At 47.1% G+C, this 16,097-nt stretch overlaps 27 pseudogenes; all 27 read left to right on the top strand.

Moving 5' to 3' along the window:
• The first annotated feature begins 33 nt into the window (after window positions 1-33).
• Window positions 34-152, top strand: LOC145271923 (U2 spliceosomal RNA; annotated as a pseudogene).
• A 43-nt stretch (window positions 153-195) lies between these two features.
• Window positions 196-314, top strand: LOC145271890 (U2 spliceosomal RNA; annotated as a pseudogene).
• A 43-nt stretch (window positions 315-357) lies between these two features.
• On the top strand, window positions 358-476 carry LOC145271889 (U2 spliceosomal RNA; annotated as a pseudogene).
• A 43-nt stretch (window positions 477-519) lies between these two features.
• LOC145271957 (U2 spliceosomal RNA) lies at window positions 520-638 on the top strand (annotated as a pseudogene).
• A 43-nt stretch (window positions 639-681) lies between these two features.
• LOC145271888 (U2 spliceosomal RNA) lies at window positions 682-800 on the top strand (annotated as a pseudogene).
• Window positions 801-843: 43 nt separating this feature from the next.
• Window positions 844-962, top strand: LOC145271841 (U2 spliceosomal RNA; annotated as a pseudogene).
• Window positions 963-1,005: 43 nt separating this feature from the next.
• Window positions 1,006-1,124, top strand: LOC145271887 (U2 spliceosomal RNA; annotated as a pseudogene).
• Window positions 1,125-1,167: 43 nt separating this feature from the next.
• LOC145271922 (U2 spliceosomal RNA) lies at window positions 1,168-1,286 on the top strand (annotated as a pseudogene).
• A 43-nt stretch (window positions 1,287-1,329) lies between these two features.
• Window positions 1,330-1,448, top strand: LOC145271921 (U2 spliceosomal RNA; annotated as a pseudogene).
• Window positions 1,449-1,491: 43 nt separating this feature from the next.
• Window positions 1,492-1,610, top strand: LOC145271840 (U2 spliceosomal RNA; annotated as a pseudogene).
• A 43-nt stretch (window positions 1,611-1,653) lies between these two features.
• On the top strand, window positions 1,654-1,772 carry LOC145271886 (U2 spliceosomal RNA; annotated as a pseudogene).
• Window positions 1,773-1,815: 43 nt separating this feature from the next.
• Window positions 1,816-1,934, top strand: LOC145271839 (U2 spliceosomal RNA; annotated as a pseudogene).
• Window positions 1,935-1,977: 43 nt separating this feature from the next.
• LOC145271860 (U2 spliceosomal RNA) lies at window positions 1,978-2,136 on the top strand (annotated as a pseudogene).
• Window positions 2,137-9,790: 7,654 nt separating this feature from the next.
• On the top strand, window positions 9,791-9,909 carry LOC145271838 (U2 spliceosomal RNA; annotated as a pseudogene).
• Window positions 9,910-9,952: 43 nt separating this feature from the next.
• On the top strand, window positions 9,953-10,071 carry LOC145271837 (U2 spliceosomal RNA; annotated as a pseudogene).
• A 43-nt stretch (window positions 10,072-10,114) lies between these two features.
• Window positions 10,115-10,233, top strand: LOC145271865 (U2 spliceosomal RNA; annotated as a pseudogene).
• Window positions 10,234-10,276: 43 nt separating this feature from the next.
• Window positions 10,277-10,395, top strand: LOC145271836 (U2 spliceosomal RNA; annotated as a pseudogene).
• A 43-nt stretch (window positions 10,396-10,438) lies between these two features.
• Window positions 10,439-10,557, top strand: LOC145271835 (U2 spliceosomal RNA; annotated as a pseudogene).
• A 43-nt stretch (window positions 10,558-10,600) lies between these two features.
• LOC145271864 (U2 spliceosomal RNA) lies at window positions 10,601-10,719 on the top strand (annotated as a pseudogene).
• Window positions 10,720-10,762: 43 nt separating this feature from the next.
• Window positions 10,763-10,881, top strand: LOC145271834 (U2 spliceosomal RNA; annotated as a pseudogene).
• Window positions 10,882-10,924: 43 nt separating this feature from the next.
• On the top strand, window positions 10,925-11,043 carry LOC145271885 (U2 spliceosomal RNA; annotated as a pseudogene).
• A 43-nt stretch (window positions 11,044-11,086) lies between these two features.
• On the top strand, window positions 11,087-11,205 carry LOC145271863 (U2 spliceosomal RNA; annotated as a pseudogene).
• A 43-nt stretch (window positions 11,206-11,248) lies between these two features.
• On the top strand, window positions 11,249-11,367 carry LOC145271883 (U2 spliceosomal RNA; annotated as a pseudogene).
• Window positions 11,368-11,410: 43 nt separating this feature from the next.
• Window positions 11,411-11,529, top strand: LOC145271833 (U2 spliceosomal RNA; annotated as a pseudogene).
• Window positions 11,530-11,572: 43 nt separating this feature from the next.
• On the top strand, window positions 11,573-11,691 carry LOC145271920 (U2 spliceosomal RNA; annotated as a pseudogene).
• Window positions 11,692-11,734: 43 nt separating this feature from the next.
• On the top strand, window positions 11,735-11,853 carry LOC145271832 (U2 spliceosomal RNA; annotated as a pseudogene).
• Window positions 11,854-11,896: 43 nt separating this feature from the next.
• On the top strand, window positions 11,897-12,015 carry LOC145271919 (U2 spliceosomal RNA; annotated as a pseudogene).
• The last annotated feature ends 4,082 nt before the right edge of the window (window positions 12,016-16,097 follow it).

Here is a 16,097-nt window from a genome sequence, read left to right as displayed (position 1 = left end):
TCTGAGTCTAAACAAATTTAGTCTTTAAGTTGAGTTGCTTCTCGGCCTCTTCTGGCTAAGATCAAAGTGTAGTATCTGTTCTTCACATTAAAAATAGATTTCGAGCATCAGCATTCATTTTACACGCACATATCACTATGAAATGACCTTCTGTCTAACTTTTCTGAGTCTAAACAAATTTAGTCTTTAAGTTGAGTTGCTTCTCGGCCTCTTCTGGCTAAGATCAAAGTGTAGTATCTGTTCTTCACATTAAAAATAGATTTCAAGCATCGGCATTCATTTTACACGCACATATCACTATGAAATGACCTTCTGTCTAACTTTTCTGAGTCTAAACAAATTTAGTCTTTAAGTTGAGTTGCTTCTCGGCCTCTTCTGGCTAAGATCAAAGTGTAGTATCTGTTCTTCACATTAAAAATAGATTTCAAGCATCGGCATTCATTTTACACGCACATATCACTATGAAATGACCTTCTGTCTAACTTTTCTGAGTCTAAACAAATTTAGTCTTTAAGTTGAGTTGCTTCTCGGCCTCTTCTGGCTAAGATCAAAGTGTAGTATCTGTTCTTCACATTAAAAATAGATTTCAAGCATCGGCATTCATTTTACACGCACACATCACTATGAAATGACCTTCTGTCTAACTTTTCTGAGTCTAAACAAATTTAGTCTTTAAGTTGAGTTGCTTCTCGGCCTCTTCTGGCTAAGATCAAAGTGTAGTATCTGTTCTTCACATTAAAAATAGATTTCAAGCATCGGCATTCATTTTACACGCACATATCACTATGAAATGACCTTCTGTCTAACTTTTCTGAGTCTAAACAAATTTAGTCTTTAAGTTGAGTTGCTTCTCGGCCTCTTCTGGCTAAGATCAAAGTGTAGTATCTGTTCTTCACATTAAAAATAGATTTCGAGCATCGGCATTCATTTTACACGCACATATCACTATGAAATGACCTTCTGTCTAACTTTTCTGAGTCTAAACAAATTTAGTCTTTAAGTTGAGTTGCTTCTCGGCCTCTTCTGGCTAAGATCAAAGTGTAGTATCTGTTCTTCACATTAAAAATAGATTTCAAGCATCGGCATTCATTTTACACGCACATATCACTATGAAATGACCTTCTGTCTAACTTTTCTGAGTCTAAACAAATTTAGTCTTTAAGTTGAGTTGCTTCTCGGCCTCTTCTGGCTAAGATCAAAGTGTAGTATCTGTTCTTCACATTAAAAATAGATTTCGAGCATCAGCATTCATTTTACACGCACATATCACTATGAAATGACCTTCTGTCTAACTTTTCTGAGTCTAAACAAATTTAGTCTTTAAGTTGAGTTGCTTCTCGGCCTCTTCTGGCTAAGATCAAAGTGTAGTATCTGTTCTTCACATTAAAAATAGATTTCGAGCATCAGCATTCATTTTACACGCACATATCACTATGAAATGACCTTCTGTCTAACTTTTCTGAGTCTAAACAAATTTAGTCTTTAAGTTGAGTTGCTTCTCGGCCTCTTCTGGCTAAGATCAAAGTGTAGTATCTGTTCTTCACATTAAAAATAGATTTCGAGCATCGGCATTCATTTTACACGCACATATCACTATGAAATGACCTTCTGTCTAACTTTTCTGAGTCTAAACAAATTTAGTCTTTAAGTTGAGTTGCTTCTCGGCCTCTTCTGGCTAAGATCAAAGTGTAGTATCTGTTCTTCACATTAAAAATAGATTTCAAGCATCGGCATTCATTTTACACGCACATATCACTATGAAATGACCTTCTGTCTAACTTTTCTGAGTCTAAACAAATTTAGTCTTTAAGTTGAGTTGCTTCTCGGCCTCTTCTGGCTAAGATCAAAGTGTAGTATCTGTTCTTCACATTAAAAATAGATTTCGAGCATCGGCATTCATTTTACACGCACATATCACTATGAAATGACCTTCTGTCTAACTTTTCTGAGTCTAAACAAATTTAGTCTTTAAGTTGAGTTGCTTCTCGGCCTCTTCTGGCTAAGATCAAAGTGTAGTATCTGTTCTTCAGCTTACGAAACTTTTGCTCTTTTCCAATTGTCTGAGAGGGGATCTGCCACCGGGCTCTTGAGCCAGGTTCAAGGCATTTGTTCACGTCTGCAAGGACCAGACCCCCTCCTTTGGGGAGTCAGGACCTTCAGCATAGTCTAAGGTTTTAGCTTTAAGTTTTAGATTTAAGTAGTTTTAAGTTCTTCTTTTCTCCCTCTCTCTGGGAGGAATGTCTAATTCTCACTCTTAATTAACTAGCGGCACTTTGACCCGCTAGTCTTTTGTCTTCCTTCGCTGCTCTCCCGTTGGATCGAGCAGACCGGGTCTCTTTGTCGCTTCCTGTTGGGGTTGTTTGTGGGAAGGGTTTTGGGGTTAATACCTTCGTTTTTGCCTTCTCTCTGGGCAAAGATGCCTTTCCCTCTCTCCTCTTAATTGCGACGCGGCACTCTGACCCGCTAGCCACCACTGCGTCTTTCTTCTCTGCTCTCCCCCCGCAAGGGGGGATCGAGCTGACTAACCCGACTTCCCCGCGAGGGGAGGTCAAACCACTTTCTCTCTTCGCCCCTGGCCACCCCCTCCATCCCTTTGTCCCCCAGACTGTTTTATTTTTCCTCCCTCCCAGGTCTGGTCTGCGTCAGCGACCAACGCCCCCACGATGCCGAGCAGGCGGGGATCATCACCCCAAATGCGGAGCAACGTTCCCCCAACTAAATCCCCGGAAAAGGGAGTAAAATCCCGGCCCCGGGCCAACGAAGAGGAAATGGAAGGCAAGGTAGGGCCGCAGCCCGCGGCGACCTTGGACACCATGGGTGGGGTAGGGCCGCAGCCCGCGGCGACCCCGGATCCTGCTCCCCGAAAAGGGCACTCCAAGCCCAAAAAGAAGGAAGAGGCGACAAGCGAGGTAAAGAGTCATGAGGCCCACGAACCACAAACAACGGAGGCCACCATGTCTCGATCCTCGCAGGTCGTTTCCATTACGAGCAATGAAGCTCCCCTAAAGGACAAAAATCTCCCAAAAGGGGTAGCTAAAGAAGAGGCGTCCACGGTGACAACTGCAGAGCAAAAGCCGGTGAAGACAAGTGTCACCGGGACTCCAAGAAGGACACCAAGTCCTCCAACCCCCCAAGAAGTCAACTCCCCGGCCCAGGGGGAAGAAGAAGAAGAGGACGAAGATGACGCCAATCGAAGAACAAAGGCGCTCATCGATAACACCATCACGTCCCTCAAAAGGCTATTCCAGGTGGAACGGGTGCCGGACAACCATAACGCACCCACGGAGGATAGCTCTATAGGAGTATGTGGGGCTGAGCTACCATCACTCGGCAAAGCCCCTGACTCCAAAACCAAGGCGCCAGCGGCAGAATCACCCAGTCCGCAGACGCCCAACAAGAAGAGGAAGCCTTCCTAAGCGGAAAAGACGGAGGAATGGCCGACTCTAAATGCAACATCAACCAAACGACAGGCCCAGCCGATGCAGCAGCAGCAGCAGCAGCAGCAGCAGCAGCAACAACAACAACAGGCCAAAGGGACCAAGTCAGACACTCCGTGCCCGGGACCATCAAAACCCCAGGCGAACGAGGCAGCGGCTTGGGGCCCTAGGAAAGAAAACCAAATGACACCGGAGGACTACAGGACTCTGTTCAAGGATACTTACCAACAGTATACGGAGGGGATCAACATCATTCCCCTGCCAGGACAAGTCGAAGAGCTCCAGAATAGAGTCCTCTCCCTGGTCACATCCAACCTAAAGACCAGGGGATTAGCCGGTGTCAACAAAGATGTCATGGTGGAGATGTTGATGGCCTTAAACATCCCGGCCAGCTACATCTGTCGCAGGAGCTTCGCCATGTGGGACATCCTGCTGCCTACCAAAGAAGAGGCAATCCGCCTGTCCAAGACGAACCTGAGCTGGCGAAACATCAAGCTCCAGCCAGAGTATATGAACAAAAGGAGGACGAACGTCTCCATATTGAACGTCCCGTGCCATTTGGAGGCCAAACAGCTGGGGGCTATTATGAGCCAGTACGGAGACGTGGAAACTGTGTCCCCAGTCCGCGGTCAGCGCAATGTCATGACCGGGGACTATAAATTGACTATGGTGCTGGAAAGAGCCGAATTTGACAGGGTTCCAGCGTTGCTAAAGTTCGGGAAATGGACCCTGTCAATAATAGTGGAAGGCAGGAAACCACATTGCTGGCACTGCCAGAAGCAGGGACATATGGCCCGTGACTGTCCAAAGAAGCCACCATCAAGACCAGCTACCAAGGCCGCAGGAAGCTCCCAACCCTCGGCCGCAGGAAGCTCCCAACCCTCGGCCACGGTCACAGCCGCTCCCGCGACGTCGGCACCAGCAACCACAACAGAGGGTGAATGGTCAACGGTCACCAGAAGGAATGGGAAAAGCAAGCCCAAACGGACGGTGACCGTGGACCAAACTGACAAGCCAGCCCCCATGGACACGGAGACTCCTCTCTCCTCGACCAAAAGGAAATTACAAGAGTCAGAGGAGGAGGAGGTGGTGTCCGAGGAAGAGACCAACCCAGCAACTGAGGCATCCTCAGACGAGGTGTCTAGAAAGTCAAGAAGGAAGAAGAGCAGGAAGACAAAGGGGAACCCCACACCCCCTGAGAAAGACTTTTTCAAAAAAGCCGAGGCTGAATCCCCCAACCTACCACCCCCCTCACAGCCAAAGCAATCAACCTCCACCCAATCCTCATCCCCCAGAGACTCACAACCATCCCCAACACCCAACTCAACCCCTGCTCTTCCGCCGCCTCCTACACCATCCGAGAAGGAGAAAGCACCGGTTCGCACGGAGCGAACCAAGAAACTCCCCTTTCTACCCGGAAAGAGACTGTGTGAAACGAGTCGTCTGCCAGCAGCCCATGAGTTGAAGGGCAAGCAGAAGACTCAACACAATAAACTGAGGGATTTGGTGTACATTGGTTGTAACAATGTCACCGATCCCACTCAATTTCCAGACGCTCCAATGTTGACCACCTTTGTGCGAAAAAATAAAGACGCACGGACAGAATCCCTGTGGTCAATGTTGGAAGCAGCTAAGGAGGCCATACAAGGCCAAAAAATAATTGACATGGACCACCCTTCGCTGCTAAAACTGGCAGTGAAATGCGAAGGAAGGACTCCCATCTATGTCCACCCATCACTATACAGGGCACTAAAATTAATCTTTCCCCTGGATGTTGGGGGCGTGGCCAAGGATGGTCAGCCCGGAGAAGACTTACTCACCGGAAGCCTTGGTCAGGCCTACCACATCCTGTCTGCCAAGGATTTCAGACCCGTTTGTGACACTGCTTAAGGTAAGTGAACATGTCTTTGAACTTGGCCACTTTTAATGTGAGGGGCATCAGGTGTCGAAGCAAGGCCTCGCGCGTTGTTAGAGACTTGGTGTCCCTTAAGGTAGATATTGCCGCTATCCAGGAGACCCACTTCGTTTGTGACGAGGATTGTCAGGTGCTGGTAAACGATTACGATGTCTACTCAGCATATGGCAATACTTATAGTCGTGGAATCTCCTTGCTAGTGAATCGCACCCTGTCAGCGTCGGTGAATGTTGTTCACGCAGGCGAGGACGGGCAGGCGGTCGTTGTTGATGTTGCCATTAATTGCAGTGTTTTTCGGATTGTCGCTGTTTATGCTCCTAATTCTCATGGAGAGAGGGTATCCTTTTTTCGACGGTTGGAGGGCTACTTAGTGGATCCGGAACGGTTAGTGTTAATGGGTGATTGGAATGCAATCCTTGATCCCAATATAGATAAGGTCGGGGGGGCTAGCGGGTCGGTGTGGTATGACAACAGTCTGTCTGACCTGATGGCTTCGTGCGACCTCGTCGACAGATTTCGTCTGGATTACCCGGGGCGGGAGATGTGGACGTGGCATTCCGTAGTGCCTTCCCATCCGAGTACTTACTTGGATCGGATGTTAGTTAGAAGAGGCGACGTAGACTTTCTATCGTGCCCCACGTTCCACTTGCTAGGACACTCGGACCATAAACTCGTTATGGCCCGTTTGAACTTAAGTGCTAGGCCCAAACTAACCGGATACTGGAAGTTCAACAGCACCTTGTTGGAGCTGGAGGACTACCGGTCGAAGGTTACCGAATTAATTCAGCGGGCTTTAGTGGGGGCGGTTACAGGGAGTAAGTGGTGGGTTAGCCTTAAGGCCAAAATTAGACGCTTCTCTGTCCAATACAGCCAACGCCTCGCGCTAGATAAGGCAAAGGCAAAGAAGCGTATAGAGGATAAGCTGACCCGGGCGGTGGAGGGGGGGGACCCCCTAGAGGTAGCACTAGCTAAACAGGACCTCGGCCGCTTGGCTAGCGAGCGGTATGAAGGTCAGGTAGTTAGGGCTAGGTTAATGAAAGTCTCTAACGAAGCTGTTAATGTTGACGCTGTTGAGCGTAAGGCTGCTCTAAGACGCGGTTCGGACGGGTACATTCGGAAAGTGTATAACCTGGAAGGACACGCTCTGGTATCGACGCGGGAGATTTGCGGGGGGTTTCGGAAGCATCTATCGGAGCGCTTCACCCAACTACCCGGACTCAGGGTCGATGAGTTTGGCAGCTATTTGGCTGACTCGCCCCGCCTCACGGCGGCTCGAGCGGCTAGCTGTGATGGTCTTGTTACGGAACATGAGGTCATTACTGCGTTGAAGCAGGTCGGCTACAACAAGTCCCCGGGGCTTGATGGTCTACCCTACGAATTTTACTTGAGGCTGTCGCCCATGTTGGTCCCTATTCTGAAGGATATGTTCAACCATTGGTTTGCCCAGGGATCCATCCCTGGACAGGTGACCAAGGGAGTGATCACATTGCTGAGGAAAGGTCAACGGCATGGTGGGGTGGAAAACTTTGATGACTTTAGGCCCTTGACTCTGCTAAACACAGAGTTAAAGATTTTGGCAAAGATTCTTGCGAATCGCTTGCAGGTTGTCATCGCTGACTTGATCGAACCCGACCAGACTTATGCTGTGAAGGGGAGATCGATTCAAGACAATCTTCATTTGATTCGCTCGATCATAGAGGGAACAGAAGACGACACGGAAGCCGCGCTGATCAGTTTGGATCAGTCCAAGGCGTTCGATAGGGTCGACCATCGGTTCCTGGGATCTGTTTTAGAGGCCGCCGGATTTAATCCGGACTTCCGCAAGTGGATCTTTGTCCTGTATGATAGGCCGGCGGTAGCGGTGCAGATCAACGGTAAGCTGTCGGAGTCTTTCGCCGTCTCCCGGTCGGTGCGTCAGGGTTGTCCGCTGTCGCCTCTCTTGTACGTCCTGGCGTTGGAACCCCTCCTTCGCAAGTTAAGGGACGAGGCGGCTACACCAGTCCTGCGCGGAATAGCCCTCCCTGGAGGCACACGAGCCAGGGTTTCCGCGTTCGCCGATGACGTCACCGTGTTCGTGTCTTGCCCCACGGACGTTCAAGCGGTGGTCGAGGCGCTCGCTCGATACGAAAAAGTCACAGGGGCCGTCTTCAACCGCAGCAAGTCTGCCGGCCTGCGGTTGGGGGCCTGGACCGGGGTAAACTCGCTTCCAGGCATCTTCAGCTGGACCGATGGACCGGTCCGTATTCTCGGTGTCTGGTTTGGACCGGGACTTCAGCTGGAGAAAAACTGGTCGGAAGTATATGGCAAGGTCAAATCGTCGGTCAAGACTTGGATTCGAAGGAAATTGTCCTTGAAGGGTCGGGCGGAGGCGTGTGCTACATACGTCTTTCCGCTCATCCTTTACCGTTTGTCTGTACTTCCTCTCCCTGCACAACGCCTAACCCGCTTACAAGGGTGCCTCGACTCACTGCTGTGGGACGAGGGTAAGCACTATGTGTGCAGAGAGGTCTGTGTCCAAAGTCCGAGTGAGGGAGGCCTGGGTCAGCCCAGTCTCTCGTGTCATAAAAACGCTGAGAGATTGGCTTTCCTGAGCCGTTCGCTAGAGGAGAACGCTCCATGGGTCCCTGTGGTTGAGAACTCGTTTCCCAATCTCAAACCTGACCCCTCGGTTGAAGGTCGTCGTAAACCGAGGGGGGAGCCCAAGTTCTTTGCCGAATGCCGGACCGCACTTAGAGCATTGCCGGGGACCAGTGTCCTCGAACAGCCTAGGAAGAGCCTTTATCGGGAGTTAGTGGTGGGTACCGCGAAGGATCCTCTTTGTAGGCGGTTAGGTTGGTCGATGGAGGTTATCCGCTCTCAATGGAGTTGGGCGCCGGGTCGGGATTTTTTGACTAACTCTGAATTTTCCCTGACCTGGCGACTGGTCCGAAAAGCACTGCCCCTCTTCGACGAATTCAGCAAGTACAAACAACATACAAGTGCCTGGTGCCCGCGCTGCGACGAACACAGGCTCGAGACCCTCGGGCATGCGTTTTTTAGTTGCAGCCGGATCCAGGCCCTATTGGAATACGTCGAAGGGGTAACGGCCCGCATCGATGCCGAGTGCCCGCTCGAACTCGACGAAGGATATTTTGTTTACAACATGGAGCCGCCGTTCCCCAGGGAGGAAAGAATGGTTTTCCTGGCGATCCTAGCAGTGGCGCGCATGGTGATATGGATCACGCGCCTCAAGTTGGTCCGCGAAGGGATATCTGTTCCAGATCGGGATCTGATCGTTTACTTTAAACATCTGCTTAAAGTAAAGATCAGATGCGATTGGAGGAGGTTGCCTCGAGCGGAGTTTAATAAGAGGTGGGTGCACAACACTAGTCTGTGCATCCGTCGAGGAGCCAAGTTCCAATACGTGTTCCCTCCTTAAGCATGGCACGGGCGGTGCTGGGTCCTTCGGAACCAATCCCGCTTAGTTTAGCATAATCAAGTAAAGAGACTCTTGACTGGTGGTATAAACGAGATCCCGCCCCTGTTATTATTTTCGGTGCTAGAGAACCTCTGAGTCCACCCGCTCCCCCGTTACCTGCCTTTGTTTTGGATGTAATCCTGGTCTTTCCCCCAGTACTCAGAGGTCACCAATCAACCCCTCCTCCCGTTGTTTTTCTTTTCTCCTATTAAGGCTTCACCCCAACCCCATATAGGGATTACCCTGCTTGTTTTCGGTTTCCCGGAAAACAGTGGGGGGTCTAGACGTTAGATTAGTAAGGGGGTCAATACTAACAAACCAAGTAGGCTTTATTTTTTATGTTTAAATTGAACTCTTTTTATTAGCTTGCCCCACTCCACGTGCTTTTACAAATTGATTACAAACTGTACATATTTTTTAATGAATTTGAACTTTTTTGGACTTTTAACAAATGCACTCACACACACTATTTTGTTTTTTGTTTTAAAAAAAAAAAAAAAAAAAAAAAAAAAAAAAAAAAATGCACACACAACACACAGACAAGTTTTTTGTTGCAAATTGTAAATATGTTATTTTTACACTGAACGCTGGGGTTATTAGTTAGATTAGGATCCACAGAGTGAATGAGGTATTTTGGTAAATGTTGCCAGTCAAGAGTAAGACTCCAAAGTCTGCATTTTCAATAATGTCAAATAGTCACAAAGACCCTGTACCCTCCCCCTCCCAATTTCTTATAGGGCCTTGTGCCTAATTTTGTTTTTTGTAATTGTTGTATGTTTTTTATAAAATTTCAATTTTTGTGAAAATATGTATGTACTTTTACGGAAAATAAAATATATAAATAAGATCAAAGTGTAGTATCTGTTCTTCACATTAAAAATAGATTTCGAGCATCAGCATTCATTTTACACGCACATATCACTATGAAATGACCTTCTGTCTAACTTTTCTGAGTCTAAACAAATTTAGTCTTTAAGTTGAGTTGCTTCTCGGCCTCTTCTGGCTAAGATCAAAGTGTAGTATCTGTTCTTCACATTAAAAATAGATTTCGAGCATCGGCATTCATTTTACACGCACATATCACTATGAAATGACCTTCTGTCTAACTTTTCTGAGTCTAAACAAATTTAGTCTTTAAGTTGAGTTGCTTCTCGGCCTCTTCTGGCTAAGATCAAAGTGTAGTATCTGTTCTTCACATTAAAAATAGATTTCGAGCATCGGCATTCATTTTACACGCACATATCACTATGAAATGACCTTCTGTCTAACTTTTCTGAGTCTAAACAAATTTAGTCTTTAAGTTGAGTTGCTTCTCGGCCTCTTCTGGCTAAGATCAAAGTGTAGTATCTGTTCTTCACATTAAAAATAGATTTCGAGCATCGGCATTACTTTTACACGCACATATCACTATGAAATGACCTTCTGTCTAACTTTTCTGAGTCTAAACAAATTTAGTCTTTAAGTTGAGTTGCTTCTCGGCCTCTTCTGGCTAAGATCAAAGTGTAGTATCTGTTCTTCACATTAAAAATAGATTTCGAGCATCGGCATTCATTTTACACGCACATATCACTATGAAATGACCTTCTGTCTAACTTTTCTGAGTCTAAACAAATTTAGTCTTTAAGTTGAGTTGCTTCTCGGCCTCTTCTGGCTAAGATCAAAGTGTAGTATCTGTTCTTCACATTAAAAATAGATTTCGAGCATCGGCATTCATTTTACACGCACATATCACTATGAAATGACCTTCTGTCTAACTTTTCTGAGTCTAAACAAATTTAGTCTTTAAGTTGAGTTGCTTCTCGGCCTCTTCTGGCTAAGATCAAAGTGTAGTATCTGTTCTTCACATTAAAAATAGATTTCGAGCATCGGCATTACTTTTACACGCACATATCACTATGAAATGACCTTCTGTCTAACTTTTCTGAGTCTAAACAAATTTAGTCTTTAAGTTGAGTTGCTTCTCGGCCTCTTCTGGCTAAGATCAAAGTGTAGTATCTGTTCTTCACATTAAAAATAGATTTCGAGCATCGGCATTCATTTTACACGCACATATCACTATGAAATGACCTTCTGTCTAACTTTTCTGAGTCTAAACAAATTTAGTCTTTAAGTTGAGTTGCTTCTCGGCCTCTTCTGGCTAAGATCAAAGTGTAGTATCTGTTCTTCACATTAAAAATAGATTTCAAGCATCGGCATTCATTTTACACGCACATATCACTATGAAATGACCTTCTGTCTAACTTTTCTGAGTCTAAACAAATTTAGTCTTTAAGTTGAGTTGCTTCTCGGCCTCTTCTGGCTAAGATCAAAGTGTAGTATCTGTTCTTCACATTAAAAATAGATTTCGAGCATCGGCATTACTTTTACACGCACATATCACTATGAAATGACCTTCTGTCTAACTTTTCTGAGTCTAAACAAATTTAGTCTTTAAGTTGAGTTGCTTCTCGGCCTCTTCTGGCTAAGATCAAAGTGTAGTATCTGTTCTTCACATTAAAAATAGATTTCAAGCATCGGCATTCATTTTACACGCACATATCACTATGAAATGACCTTCTGTCTAACTTTTCTGAGTCTAAACAAATTTAGTCTTTAAGTTGAGTTGCTTCTCGGCCTCTTCTGGCTAAGATCAAAGTGTAGTATCTGTTCTTCACATTAAAAATAGATTTCGAGCATCGGCATTCATTTTACACGCACATATCACTATGAAATGACCTTCTGTCTAACTTTTCTGAGTCTAAACAAATTTAGTCTTTAAGTTGAGTTGCTTCTCGGCCTCTTCTGGCTAAGATCAAAGTGTAGTATCTGTTCTTCACATTAAAAATAGATTTCGAGCATCAGCATTCATTTTACACGCACATATCACTATGAAATGACCTTCTGTCTAACTTTTCTGAGTCTAAACAAATTTAGTCTTTAAGTTGAGTTGCTTCTCGGCCTCTTCTGGCTAAGATCAAAGTGTAGTATCTGTTCTTCACATTAAAAATAGATTTCGAGCATCGGCATTCATTTTACACGCACATATCACTATGAAATGACCTTCTGTCTAACTTTTCTGAGTCTAAACAAATTTAGTCTTTAAGTTGAGTTGCTTCTCGGCCTCTTCTGGCTAAGATCAAAGTGTAGTATCTGTTCTTCACATTAAAAATAGATTTCGAGCATCAGCATTCATTTTACACGCACATATCACTATGAAATGACCTTCTGTCTAACTTTTCTGAGTCTAAACAAATTTAGTCTTTAAGTTGAGTTGCTTCTCGGCCTCTTCTGGCTAAGATCAAAGTGTAGTATCTGTTCTTCAGATACTGCAAGCTATGACTAGCTATGACTAGCAAAGACCAGATGTGGGGGCAACCCCACATGCCTGACCTTTAACCAGCTCCCATTTCCCACCTCTAACCCTAACCCCCCCTGCCCCTCCTTCTTTATTTTTTCCCCACCCACGCTACACTTTGTTCAACGTCGCAGGTCAGCGAAATAAGTAGACCACGTGATACCATCCAAAAAAGGGGCAAAATTGAATGCTTCTCCCTCGGAGGACTCCCCTCCGAGGAGAGCCAAATGCGCCAAAACAGCTGGCACAAGCGAAGATAGGGGAGAGAAGCAGCCCGCTGCTCCCCAGGATAAGGCTCAACAACCGGGGTCATCAAACCTACCTCATGCTCCCCAGGAGGGCAGCACCCCTAAAAGCGGAGCCGACCAAGCGACCACCGAGGTTTCCGACGGTGGTTTTATGGAGAAAATGGCCCGGGAGGATACACCAGATGTCCAAACATCTACTCCCATGGAAGGGAGCACGTCTGGAATAGCCATCTTGGACAAAACAGCTGAGACTCCAGACTCACAAACCATCGAGGGTCCAGCGGTTGTCTCGACGAAAGAGGGAACATCGGATTCCCCACTTCCCACGGATGACGTCAGCGACAGTGGCGGTAAGCCAAGTAAAGGGGAAGTGCAAGACTCAGATGCTGAGCCCAACAAGGCGGCTGAGCGAATTAAGGAGACATTAGCCTCACTCGAGAGACTACTGGGGCCCCCTCCAAAGCAAAATGACCCTGCGACCAATTCCCGTAACACTCCGCCGGAAGTTAACTCAACAAGGGAGGAAGCGGAAAAGGAAAAACCGGCCAGCACGGCGGGGAAGAAACCCCGGTCCACTAAAAACATCAGGGAAGAGGGGGAGGAAACCAAAACGACAGAAGAGGAGTGGCCCGCCTTACCCTCAACCAGCGGCTCTCCCAAGGACACACCGGTGGGACCTAAAGAGGTGACAACAACCTCCAGTATCATCAAGCCACTGAGAGACGATTGCAAGCAGAACGAAACCAAAGTTTGGGGACCACAAAAACAGTTGTCTCCCCAAGAGTACAAAGACCTGTTTGAATCAACTTTCAAACAGTACACCAACGGCAATATAATATTGCCTCTCCCGGCGCAGTGGAAGAACTTCAGCAACGAGTGTTGTCGCTCATTACCACAGATCTCCGTAGCAGAAGCTTGACAGGAGTGCCGAAGGAGACCATGGCTCAGCTTCTACAGGATCTTAATGTACCGGCGAGCTACATATGTCGATGTAGCTACGCCAAGTGGGAGATCCTACTGCCAGAAAAGGAAGATGCAGAGAGGTTATCCATGAACAACCTGACCTGGAAGCATCTTTCAATGAAACCCGAGGCAGGAGGAGGACGACGGTTTCTATACTGGGAGTACCCTGTTACCTGGGTTCACGACAGCTTGGTGCAGTGCTCAGCCAATACAGGGAAGTGGAGTCAGTATGCCCAATCAAAGGCCCGCGCAACCTCATGACGGGAGACTACAAGCTGGTCATGAGAGTTGACAGGAAGGGCTTTGACAAGATCCCTGCTGAAGTATGGAGAGTGGACAATGTCAGTAATAGTAGAAGGGAGGAGGCAGCATTGCTGGCATTGTCAGAAGCAAGGATTGTCCCACCAGGCCAACTGCAAAGACAACCCCCAGGCCACCAGAGAACAAGGTAGCCACAACCGCGCCAGTGAGCACAGGGGAAGAAGATGGCTGGAGTAAGGTCGTCCGGAAAAACCGACCAGGTTACCAGCAGACCAGCAGCAGACCTCAGAGCAATAATAATAATAACAATGGCAGCAAAGACAAGATAAACAAACAAAAACACATTGCAATCAACACAAACAAGAACACCACAATCACTACAAGTAAAAACACCACAAACACTAACAACGCAAACAAGAACACCACAAGCACCACAAGTAAAAACACCATAAACACAAACACAGATAACTCGAACAAGAACACCACAGGCACCACAAGTAAAAAACTACAAACACAAACAACTCGAACAAGAACACCACAAGCACTACAAGTAAAAACACCACAAACACAAACACAGACAACCCGAACAAGAAAAATACAAGCACTAACACCTCACAGACAAACACCCAAGTTAAAACTGAGGAGGAGGGAGTTACCGCAGAGCGGGAGAAAGAAAGGGAAAGAAATAAAAGGAAGAGAGAAGCAACTCCAACGGGGGAGGATACCAATGCCGAGGCGGCTCCGTCCGGTATTGATAGTCATCCTGCCAACATTCAGGCGGAGCAAGTCATCGCCCCCCTTAGTACTTCTCTGAAGGCTCCCCCCGATTATCACAACCTTTGTGAGAGCGGATAGGGATGGCAGAACCAAGGGACTCTGGAATATGCTGGAGGCTGCAAAGACGGCTTTTGAGGAAGTCAGACTAGTAGACCTCGAGCACCCATCTCTTCATAATCTTTCTCTAAGGTGCGAAGGAAGGATCCCCGTTTTTGTGCACCCCTCATTTTACAGGGCACTTAAGTTAACCTTCCCATTGGATGTAGGAGGCGCCTCCCGAGACGGAATATTTTCATCCGAACTGCTCACGGGCAGTCTCGGCCATGCCTGCTGCGTCCTCACCCCCGCGGATTTCAGACCCGTTTGTGATGCTGCTTAAGGTAAGTGAACATATCTTTGAACTTGGCCACTTTTAATGTGAGGGGCATCAGGTGTCGAAGCAAGGCTTCACGCATTGTGAGAGACCTGGTGTCCCCTAAGGTAGATATTGCCGCTATCCTTTGTTTGTGACGAGGATTGTCAGGTGCTGTAAACGATTACGATGTCTACTCAGCATATGGCAATACTTATAGTCGTGGAATCTCCTTGCTAGTGAGTCGCACCCTGTCAGCGTCGGTGAATGTTGTTTACGCAGGCGAGGACGGGCGGCTAGTTGTTGTTGATGTTGCCGTTAATAGTAGTGTTTTTCGGATTGTCGCTGTTTATGCTCCCAATTCTGCTGTAGAGAGGGCATCCTTTTTTCGATGGTTGGAGGGCTTCTTAGTGGATCCGGAACGGTTAGTGTTAATGGGTGATTGGAATGCAATCCTTGATCCCAATATAGATAAGGTCGGGGGGACTAGCGGGTCGGTGTGGTATGACAACAGTCTGTCTGACCTGATGGCTTCGTGCAACCTCGTCGACAGATTTCGTCTGGATTACCCGGGGCGGGAGATGTGGACGTGGCATTCTCTAGTGCCTTCCCATCCAAGTACTTACTTGGATCGGATGTTAGTTAGAAGAGGCGACGTAGACTTTCTATCGTGCCCCACGTTCCACTTGTTAGGACACTCGGACCATAAACTTGTTATGGCCCGTTTGAACTTAAGTGCTAGGCCTAAACTAGCCGGATATTGGAAGTTCAACAGCACCTTGTTGGAGCTGGAGGACTACTGGTTGAAGGTTACTGATTTAATTCAGCGGGCTTTAGTGGGGGCGGTTACAGGGAGTAAGTGGTGGGTTAGCCTTAAGGCCAAAATTAGATGCTTCTCTGTCCAATACAGCCAACGCCTCGCGTTAGATAAGGCTAAGGCAAAGAAGCGTATAGAGGATAAGCTGACCCGGGCGGTGGAGGGAGGACCCCCGAGAGGTAGCACTAGCTAAACAGGACCTCAGCCGCTTGGCTAGCGAGCGGTATGAAGGTCAGGTAGTTAGGGCTAGGTTAATGAAAGTCTCTAACGAAGCTGTTAATGTTGACGCTGTTGAGCGTAAGGCTGCTCTAAGGCGCGGTTCGGACGGGTACATTCGGAAAGTACATAACCTGGAAGGACACGCCCTAGTATCGACGCGGTAGATCTGCGGGGGGTTTCGGGAGCATCTATCGGAGCGCTTCACCCAACTACCCAGACTCAGGGTCGATGAGTTTGGCAGCTATTTGGCTGACTCTCCCCGCCTCACGGTGGCTCAGGCGGCTAGCTGTGATGGTCTTGTTACGGAACATGAGGTC

The sequence above is a fragment of the Euprymna scolopes genome, chromosome 46 (assembly GCF_053919585.1).
Source record: "Euprymna scolopes isolate OS-2025 chromosome 46, ASM5391958v1, whole genome shotgun sequence".
NCBI lineage: Eukaryota > Metazoa > Mollusca > Cephalopoda > Sepiida > Sepiolidae > Euprymna > Euprymna scolopes.
This window is presented reverse-complemented; position numbering and strand designations above follow the sequence as displayed.